At 50.2% G+C, this 10,745-nt stretch overlaps 2 non-coding genes across 2 annotated transcripts; one reads left to right on the top strand and one right to left on the bottom strand.

Moving 5' to 3' along the window:
- Positions 1 to 3,830: 3,830 nt before the first annotated feature.
- Positions 3,831 to 3,904, bottom strand: TRNAT-AGU. Its single transcript has one exon. It is a non-coding gene; the product is annotated as a tRNA-Thr (tRNA).
- A 4,839-nt stretch (positions 3,905 to 8,743) lies between these two features.
- Positions 8,744 to 8,816, top strand: TRNAV-AAC. Its single transcript has one exon. It is a non-coding gene; the product is annotated as a tRNA-Val (tRNA).
- Positions 8,817 to 10,745: the final 1,929 nt, after the last annotated feature.

Genomic DNA, 10,745 nt, shown 5'->3' on the forward strand with positions numbered 1-10,745 from the left:
TGGTGAAATAGTTCAGTTGGGAGCGTGCTAGACTAACAGGCTCTTCTGTCCCCCTGTGTGCACGGGTGGGATGTTTTCTGAAAGTGCAGCAGTTCCTTTAACTGCCACGAGTCCCTCATTTCAGGCTATGCAGCAGGAAAAGGCAGCATGGGCTTCTGCACCGAGTTGGCCCACCTGACCTTTCATTCTTCTCTTGCTCTTTGTCAGCAAGGGGAAGAAAAAGAAGCTCCCCTTCAAGCTAGAGTCACAAGGGCGACGTAAGGACGACTTCCTGAGTGCCTGCTCCAGTCCTCTGCTCTGCCAGCTGACCCATCTAAGGGCTGTCACCACTTTCTCCAGGTTTGTCCATCGGTCTGTGTGAGGGTGAGTAATAGCCAAGAAGATGGAGTTTCTGTAGTGTGGTGATTATCACATTTGCCTAACATGCAAAAAGTCCCTGGTTCAAAACCAGGCAGAAACATGCTGGCTTCCTTTTGCCAGATCCCCTTGTTGTTCAGGAAGGCCTCCTCCTTCTCCTATTGGCCTGTCCCTGGGATAACTCCAACCCCTGCATGACAGAGGGTGCTGACAGCAGTGGAGAAAGCACCTTGGCATCAGGCTGGAGAACCTAGAGGAGTGCGGCGTGTCACCTTTTGGAGGCTTGTGGCTTGGCCTCCTCTGCTGTTGGAGGTTGGCCGGTGGAGGCCGGCTCTTCCTGCTGGCCTCCTCTGCGTGAGTTGCCAAAGGAGGAAGTGAGGCAGGAATGGGGCAAAAGAGGAAAGTCGAGCTGAGAAAGGCAGGGCAGAAGCTAAGCGCCTCAGTGCGGCTAAATGGGGTTAGTAGAGCGTCACCATTCGTTCTGCAAAGCCTAAGGAGGTGCGGTTGGCTGCTGGGAGGCAGAATCCTGTGCCTGCCTGTTGGCATCCCAGGGGTGGCTCCTTGCAGCCCAGGAGAAGAAGGGGGGTTCTGGGTGAAAGGAAAACAAGCAAAGCTGAGTCCAAGTGGAGAATGGCTGCTCCTTTATGGACAACCAGGGGGCATGACTGATGGTTTTAGAGGTGGAGGCTGGGCTGGCTGGGAGCAACTGGGATCCAGGAAACCCCCGCCTGCCCTTCTGAGGGCCAAACCCATGGAGGTGCGGTTGGCTGCTGGGAGGCAGAATCCTGTGCCTGCCTGTTGGCATCCCAGGGGTGGCTACTTGCAGCCCAGGAGAAGCGGGGTTCTAGGGGGAAGGAAAAGCAGCAATGGCGAGGCTGAGTGGGCTCCTTTCTGGCCGAAATGGTGGGTTTGGGAGTTGCCTGTAAGCCATAAGTGGACTTGGTGCAGTGAAAACTGCTGCTCCATTCTGGCTGACCTGGGGGAGCCATTAATGACTTGGGAGTGGGGGCAGGGCGCTGGCTGTGAGCAAATGGGATCCAGGAAGCCCCAGCCTGCCCCTCCAGGGGCTGAGTCTTCTTCTTCTCTCCTGCCATGGGGAGCCTGGCCTAGAGCCTGCCCAGCATGTGCTGCAGCTCAAGCATTAAGCCTTCCTGTGTGGCCTGTGCTGGAGCTGACCCTGGACCCCTGTGGGGCAGTGTTGGGGGAAATCCCGACTGCAAATAATTCTGGCCACAAGATCAACCCATTGGGTCGAATGGGGCAAGCTGGGGGCCTGGTGCCTTAGTCCGTGGGTAGGTAATAATTGGAGATATACCAATCTCCTACAACTGGAAGGGACCTTGAAAGATCATTGAGTCCAGCCCCCTGCCTTCACTAGCAGAGGAATTTTTTGCCCCCCAGGGTCCCGTGGCCCCCCCCTCCAGATTGAACTCACAACCCTGGGTTTAGCAGACCAATGCTCAAACCACTGAGCTATCCCTCCCCCCTGGGGCCAGCAGGTCAAGCCATTTTCCTGCATGTGGGGGAGGCAGCCGCTGGGGTTCGCCCTTCCTGCTTCCTGCGCTGCTGCACCCTAAAATCCCTGTCGGCCGGCAAGATGGGCTGGGAGCCTGGAGAGAGGAGGCAAAGGGGTGGCCCGAGCCCCCTCGGCCACTGCCCCTGCCACAGGCAGCCCACAAAGACCTGATTCCTCCCCAAGTGACACACGGAGATGTGTCAGCAGCACTACGGCGGCTCCCTGCCCACTCTCCCCCCTCCCTCCCTGCCACACTGCTCCTGGAAGTGGCCGGCATATCCCCTGCAGCCCTGAGTGCAAACGCCACAGCTGACCCGCCCCCGTATCCCACTGCCTAGGAGCCACTGCCGGAGGGGAGTGTGTGCCAGTCACTTTGGGAGCTGTGCTGCCCGAGGTAAGCACCTCCACCCCCGACCACCTCCTGCACCCCTACCCCTGCCCCAGCACAGAGGCTCCCTGTGTCTTGAACAAGCACTTTCAAGGATTGGCCAAGAACTTCTGCTCTGTTTCTGTGAAAGAGACACAAAAAAGGGAGCCCAACGGACAAGTTTAGTTTGCAAGCACAAACTGGCAGGGCCAAGCCTGGATCTCTCAGTTACTCAGAAGGCTCTTCAGCCAGCTCTCCCCAAAGGCCAGTCTCTAGAGGCTTTTGTGACATGATGTACTTCAAAAGAGCTCCCTGTAGCTCACATAGTCATCATTCCTATATGGCTGTGATATGTCCTACCAACCATTCCATGTAAGTTATCGTATGAAAAGTCATGATCTGCTGAAATCGGTTATTCTGTCCAAATATGTATAGCATGAGGGTGTGTGAAGTTATGCATTTTGCTGTATGGTTGTTACTGAAATAGGCTATAATTTTGCTAGTGACCCCTGCTGAGGAGGGTGTTCAACAGCCATGAATCAGCAGAGGAATTGTAATTAAGGGATTTCCAATTCAGTGACAGATGCCCAAACACAACACTGTGGGGACCGCTCAAGTCTATGACTCAGTTGCACAAGACCACACCAGGAGGATTCCCCAACCTAGTGACTCAGCAGAGCCCACCCGGACACGTCTGGGCAAGTGTCTTCTAGACACTTGAACTAAGGATATAAAATAGGAGACTGTGGCATCATGTTTTTGCCTTTCTCCTCCCCCACCTATGCTGGAAGCAGCAGGAATCCTGAGAAAATGAAGGTCATCTGAGGACAGTAATCCAGTTTTTAGGGGGAATTCTATGTATTAAGGAGGGTAACATTCAGTAGGATGAGAAAATTGCTTGACCTAACTACTGCCTAGTGTAATAAGGTGTAAAGTTTAGATTTTGCTGTGGTCATACAGTGCTTAGTGCTCTGCGTTCTGGCCTCAAGAGCCATGGATGCAAGTGGAGTTACGATGACCTTTTCCTTGTCTCCACATTTCTTATGTGCCTCCTTCTGACACTTGTCAAAAAAAAACAACTGGTTTCTTTTGGAAGCATTTGCATTGCAAGGCAGAGGCAGTCTTCTCTGTTTCCGCAAAAGATTCACCAAAAGGTGGGAAGAGCAGACACATTTGTTAAGGCACTACTGGGAGCTGCATCCCTAACTCCACTTTACCTGGCAAGTGAGTCACCCAGCTTAGCCACGGTGCGACTCTCTGGGACTTTTCTCCCAACCGCTCCATTTTTCATCAAAGACAATCAAAAGGAAGGTGACATGACATCTGTGTGTGAACATCTCCAGAGAATCACAAGGATGTGTGGCGCAGGCTCTCGTGTTGCAGCAATTGCAGTCGAAGCAACCGCCATGCCAATGCCAGTCATAGCAGCGTTTTCATTAACTCTAGGTTTGTGATTTGATTGTTTTCAATGCTTCTCTCCAAAGAAGCCTTTTCCTTAGCAAGCAATGACTTGGATACCAAGGGAGGCCTCTTCTGTTTCCTAGGAAGACACAGGAAAATGTGAGCAGAGGAGACAAAAGCCATACACCAAGGCACCACTGGGAGTTGAATCCAGGATCTCCTGTTTACTAGACAGGTGCTTTAGCCAGCTAAGCCATGGTGCCTGCCTGAAGAAAGTATTTGCAACTGTTTCATTTGATGGTTCAAGTCAGCACCTGCAAATTCTAACATACAGACGTTCCCCATTTCCCTCAAGACTTGCAGACCTTGAGGTGTCTGGCTCTCTGTGCACAGAAAGCCACAGCTGAGTAGACAGAGGGCTTCTAACATGTGCCTCTCCCACCAGTCACTGTGATCATATAATGGTTAGTGATCTGTGTTTCAGTCGCAGCAACCTCAGCTCAGTTCTGAGTCATGGTAACCTTTCCTTCAGCTCCAGACTTCTCATTTGCCACTTTCCATGTGTGGTGGGCTGTCTGCCCCAAACAAGCAGGAGAAAGATTAAGGCAGCCTTGAAGAGGCTGTGCAGAACCCAGCCTATCAAGAAAGTGCTTATTGGGAGAGCCAATCAGGAGAAGGCTTGCTGGAGCAGCCCATATATAAAGAGCTGCTCAGCACAGCAAGAGTTAGTCACTCCTTGGAGTTTGAGGAGGGAGGATTGGCTGCCGTGAAGGAAGGAAGGAAGGAAGGAGGGAGGGGGGTGGGTGGGAGGGTGGGTGGGTGGGTGGGTACCATGATCAGAGTAGTGCTGGGGTAAAGGGGTGCATGAGTGACCTCCTGGCTGACTACTGCCAGACTAAGGCCCTGATACAAAGGTGGAGGAAGGTTCTAGGTCTGTTGGGAAATGGTCAGGAAACAGTTGGCAGGGTTGGAGGTTCACACCTTTTGCCTCAGTAGCCACTGGCACAGGTGGCTACACCCTGGACTGCAGCCGGCCACTGAGGCAAGTGTCTGGGTAGAGGACATCCCAGCAGGGGAGAGAACTGAGTGGGGCACAGCCAGAGGGCTGTGTCCGTAAGAGGACACTGAAGTCCTGAGAGCAACATGGGTCCTAATGATAGAACAGATGGTGGCCAGATGCTACTAGATGAAGGCGCACCGGTGAACCAGAGCTAATTGCTAGGATGGTCAGCAGGAGGTGCTGCAGTGAGGCATGCCCCATGGCACCAAGACTTAGCCGCAAGGAAGGCTCTCTCTGTCTTGAACAAGCACTTAGAAGGATTCTGCTGACAGATCTTTTCTTTTTCTGAAAAGAGATACAAAAAAAGGAGCCAACAGACACACTAGGTTCGGCAAGGAAGAACTGGCTGGCCAAGCCAGGCTCTCCTGGTTAGTAGGAAGGTTCTTCAGCCAGCTCTTCACAAAGATCACTGTCTAGAAACCTTTTAATAGCCACTGCAGATGTTCACCACAAAAGAGATGCCAAAATGGAGTTCTCCACTGCCTGCAGCCATCACGCTACCAGGAGTTCTGTGCACAGAGAGGCCCCTGCTGGTGGGAAAAGGCTTTGGTAGAGACTCTTCTGACTCCACCTGTTTTCATATAGTGTTTAGCACTCTATGTTGTGGCTTCAGCATCCACAGATGCCAGTTCAATTGGGGGACATTTTTCCTGTCTCCACATTTGTCTAATGGCTCCTTTCAACACTTGTCACCAAAAAGACCTGTTTCTTTTGCAAGCGATGTACAGCTAGGCAAAGGCAGTCTTCTCCATTTCCTCAAAAGATCACCAAGCTGTGGGGAGAGGAGACACATTCAGCCAAGCTGGATGCTGAATCTCCTCTTTATTCAGCAGGTGTCTGTGAAGGACATAAATCTACACCGTGTAGAGGTAAAGAATAGGACTTTATTACACACAGCGCTGGCAGAGTGGGCTTATTAGGCTCAGAGACACTGTTAATTAATTAATTACCATAGAATATATAGATTTTCCACGGGTGGGGGAAAGTGACAGGCTAGGCAGTTCCACACCCAGGACAGGTTTGCAGCAAGACAGGATAAGCACATTAGCCAATGATTATCAGATTAGATAATGTCTCCACCCATGGTCTCAAGTTAGCAAGTTAACATTTCATTAATACTTTGCTAAAATGTTATTAGTATAAAATATATATGTTGAATTCTGATTTGGGATCCATAGGAATGGAGCAACTCCTTTGATTGTCCAACAGGTACATTCCTAGGGGTTAAAGCAAAAAAAGAGTGAAAGTATATGGCAATAAAGATTGTTTTCTGTGTGTCTTAAGGCAGGCATTGGTCCCTTGGAAGGGAGGTGGAAGGATGCCATATCTTATACTAACGTGCCAACTTTTCATAAACTCAAGGTTGGATCTGTGGGAAGAATGTCTCCCTAGAGAAGAAACAAACACAATAGGGATTCTTTGTTCAGTCTGCAATTCTGAATAAGACACAATCATTTAGTTCTAAGCTCCAACACCTGGCAATTTGCTGACCAGGCCTATCTTATCAAGCAAGGCTTTCTGTTTACCCCAGCTTTCTCTTAGCTGGCCACTATTTGCTAGGCCTCTGGTCCTTGACCATACTCTGGACTTTGGGTCTGGAAAAGAACTGGCACAATCCATAGACCAGGTTGTTATATAAAATGCACATGGATTTGAACCCTTCACATACAGTAATGGCAAAGTTCTTGGTTCAGGCTTGTAACAGTGATGGTATAAACTGCAGGTTCAAATCAAGTCTCTGGAGTCTATTCAAAGCTGGGATGGGTCATTTAGTCCTATGTACAGAGCTTCAGTTTGTAGCAAAGTCCCTCCAGAGGTATGAAGCAGGATTGAAGACAAGATGGAGACGAGGCATCAGCCTTTTATAGTCTCTTGCCATGTTGTCTTTGCTTTCTTTGTCCCAAGGACACTCTATCCAGCACGTGGCACAGAAAAACCTTAGAGTTCTCTCCATAGGCAGGTCCCTGCTACCTTGCTGAGTCACAAGGCGTATCTGCCTTCTCTCAATGGGGCGATTGTAGAGCTGATGGTCCTTAATGGGCCATCAAGCAGGCTAGACAGAACTGACACCGGAAGCAGAGCACAAGATTGAAATACAGGCAGCATAGAGCCAATATTCATAACGTCAACTACAATAATGATACACATCTAGAGATAGCATCATTATAATCAACCAATCAGAACCTCTCCATAGACCCCTTACACGACACCTTTCTACAATATTGGCTGCAAATATAGAACAGTGGTCGCAACAGTGATCTATACAGTTACAGATTATGTCAATAATGTCACAGGAGGTGACACGGCATCAGTGAGACTGATACTGGAATACTGCCTTCAGCTTTGGTGTCCTCATTTGAAAAAGATGTTGTGAAATTGGAGCTGGGGCAGAAAGAGCCACCAAATGTTCTGAGGGCTGGAGAAAAATGCCTTCTAGGGAGCTATTGAAAGAGCTCAACCTGTTTAGCTGATCAAAAGAAGATTGAAAGGTGATTTCACTGAAGTGTTGAAGTGCCTTAATGGAGAGAAAAGTTTGGATATTAAAGGACTCTTTAAAATAGCAGAGAAAGGCATAAGAAGACCCAGTGGCTGGAAGGTGAAAAGAGACAAATTCATATTACAACTAAGGCACAAATATTCAACAGCGAGGATGATTCACCACAGGAACAAGCTACCAAGGAAAGTGATGGATTCTCCATCTCTTGATGTCATTTCATGAAGACTAGATGCCTTTCTGGAATGTGTTTGCCCCAAAAATAGCTATGGTGTCCTACAGGAGGCCTGTGATATGCAGGGGGTCAGATTAGATGCTCTAATGGTCTCTTCTGGCCATAAAGTCGACTAATTTCTGAAAAACTGAGTGTAGCTTTGGGAGCAGCATCTGTTTCCCTGTCTAGCCGGCTTGCTGCCTAGAACGAACGCTCCTTGAGTGGGGTGATCCACAGGGAGTAGCTCAAACCTGCAAAGTGCCTTGGCAGGGGCAGGACATTGGCACAGCAAGGGAGGGGTGTGGCAGTGACATCACAAAGGCCTTTTGCAGGACCTCAGCCTATTGGTCCAAGGTGGTGGGGAGGTGGTGACCTCACAGAGAGATGCTGACATCAGCCAGGCAGGACAGGGCGAGGGCCAGGAAACCTCAGAGACCCTGTGGTTTTGCTTCAGCAAGTCTCCTTCTCCAGGTCTCTCTTTGAGGACTGAGAGAGTATTCGGGTTCACGGACGTGAGCGCCAGGAGGAACCTCTTTCGAGTTTTCTCCTTCCCTTGTAGTGATTTTACTGGAAAACAGCCATCCCTGTTTAGAAGGTAAGAGCCTCCTGGAGGTGTGAAACCTGTTCAGTCTGATCCATCTGTTGAGAGTTGAATTCTAGGCATGGAAAACATGAGCTTAAGGAGGCAGAATTTTATTGCACACCTGGATTTTGTCCCTTAGAATCACTGGGGACATTGGGGTTTGTCCTTTTTGTTTCACCTCTTGCTCCATCCACTGTCTGATCCCTCTTTTCTCTTCGTCTCTTGCTTCCTTTGTCCTTTCTCCTGTTCCCCTCCCAACACCAGGTTTTTTTCTCCTGCTGATAACAGCTCACGTTAACTGATCACTCTTGTTATAGTGTGTATGGCAACACCCATTTTTTTCATGTTCTCTGTGTGTATATATATCTTCCTACTGTATTTTTAACTGCATGCATCCGATGAAGTGGGTTTTAGCCCACAAAAGCTTATGCTCAAATACATTTGTTAGTCTTTATGGTGCCACATGTTCTCCTTGTTCTTTTTGCAGATAAATTAATGGAGGTTAAGTGCATTAATGGCTATTAGCCAGGATGGGTAAGGAATGGTGTCCCTAGCCTCTGTTTGTCAGAGGGTAGAGATGGATGGCAGGAGAGAGATCACTTGATCATTACCTGTTAGGTTCAGTCCCTCTGGGGTACCTGGCATTGGCCACTATTGGCAGATAGGATATGGGGATGGATGGACCTTTGGTCTGACCCAGTCTGGCCATTCTTATGTTCTTATGAAGGGAGGGGCAGAGCACTGTGACAGAGTTTCTGTAGTGTAGTGGTTATCACGTTTGCCTAACACGCAAAAGGTCCCTGGTTCAAAACCAGGCAGAAACATGAGGGCTTAATTTTTCCCAGCTCCTAGTGGCCTGTCCCTGCTGTTGTAGGAGCAGCAGTGATTTCTATGCTCAATAGGTGTGTTATACTTCCCCCATTCCCATTTTTGTCTCCTCTCCCTCTCTGAATGCCTGTGAAGTGGCTTTCCCCCTCCCCCTCCCGCTCCCTCCTGCAATGCTTGTGGGATGAAGGGGCTGGTTGAACAGCTGGAAGATCAGAAGAGCTCCTAGATAGAGAAGGTGTCTGGGACTCTCATTAGGCAGCACTCACACACCCAGAGCAGGGACACTGCATGGACACTGCCCAAGGTGGAGTGTGACCCACCAGATGCAGCCAAGTCATCTCCAGTCGCAGGCCATGAGGAGCAGGTCCTTAAAAGGGGAAGGGGCCCTGTGCTCAGGAGTCACTCACAAGCTTGTACCTCCAGTGAATGCCCTTCGCCCCGACCGCCTGGCCAGTGGTTCGCTGCATTGCAGTTCATTCTGCCTCGGGAAGACTTACCTTCATCGCACTGTCCATCGCAGCGCTGTGGGACACTTACTTGGCAGAATCCTGTGCCTGCCTCTTGGCTTCCCAGGGATGGCTACTTGCAGCCCAGGAGAAGAAGGATGGTTCTGGTGAAAGAAAGACAAGCAAAGCACTGGGAGGAAATTTGGGTGTGGGCTCTGCGCTGGGGGTGGGGGTGGGGTGCAGGAGGGGTGGTGCAGCTCCCAAAGTGACCGGTACACACAACCCTCCGGCAGCAGCTCCTAGATGAGTTGGGCCAGGGGATCTCCATGTGCTGCTGTCTGCAGGCGCTGCCCCAGAGCTGCCATTGGCTACAGTTCCTGGCCAATGGGGCTGCAGAGTTGGTGCTCGAGGCAGGGGCAGCACGTGGAGACACTCCCCCCACCTCAGGGGATGCTGGGACATGCCATCCACTTCTGGGAGCGGCACGGTGGGACAGATGTAGAGTGGGCATGGAGCCACCTTAGTGCTGCTGGCACATCTCTGCACACCCATTGGGGAGGAGCAGAGGCCTCCATGTGCTGCCTGGGGTAGGGGCAGTGCATAGAGCTGCCTCCTCCCGGGTCTATTCCAGGAGTGGGTGGGTGGGGTCTTTTGGCCTGCAAGGTGCAGCAGGTCAGACTAGATGATCACACTGGTCCATTCTGATCTTAAAGGCTCTGAGTCTAAAAGGGAGAGGGAAGTAAAGGAAATTAAAAAAATAAAATAAACCAAGCACTGTAATACCAGGATGACTCCAACTGCTCATTATATAGTCCCAACACTTTCTTCCTCCACTGGGTGTTTAATGACCTGTTGGGATTTGGGACACTGATTCTCTCATTCCATTGATAAACTGATACAACATAACTGAAATTAAACCAATTCCTAGTGGAGGAATCATCACATCAGCTAGGAATCAAACGCAGGTCAACTGCGTGGAAGGCAGCTATGCTCACCACTATACCACCAATGCATCTGGTGAAAGTCTTTGATTTTTCACACTTGGTGATTGGTCACCTTACTTCTCAGCATGAGGCAAATGTCTCTGTGGTCTCTGCCATTCATCGTGGGGAGTTTCCCCACTGATAACAGTTCTTGCTGGGTTGGGGAGGGGAGAGAGAAGAGGCGTTTATTTTGTTTCATTCCTCTCCATTTTCTTTTCCTCCCCGTCCCTTCCAGGGTCCTCCCTTCCATTTCAGACTGTGCAGTGACACCCTCCCCGCACCCAGGACTCTCGAGCCTCTGGAGCAGCACGATCCCATGAGATCCTCAGTGACCAAGGGTCTTTTCCAACTTCCAGGAGACCCAGCTTGAGTCTAAAGGAAGCTCTGTTCCTTCCTGGGGATCCTCTCTCCCTTCCTGGAGATCAGGATCATGAAGCCTCTGCCTTGCCTCCTGGGTCTGAATTAATGTCCCATTTCCCACTATCTGCTCGAAAGA

The sequence above is a fragment of the Mauremys reevesii genome, unplaced genomic scaffold (genome assembly GCF_016161935.1).
Source record: "Mauremys reevesii isolate NIE-2019 unplaced genomic scaffold, ASM1616193v1 Contig187, whole genome shotgun sequence".
Lineage (NCBI taxonomy): Eukaryota > Metazoa > Chordata > Testudines > Geoemydidae > Mauremys > Mauremys reevesii.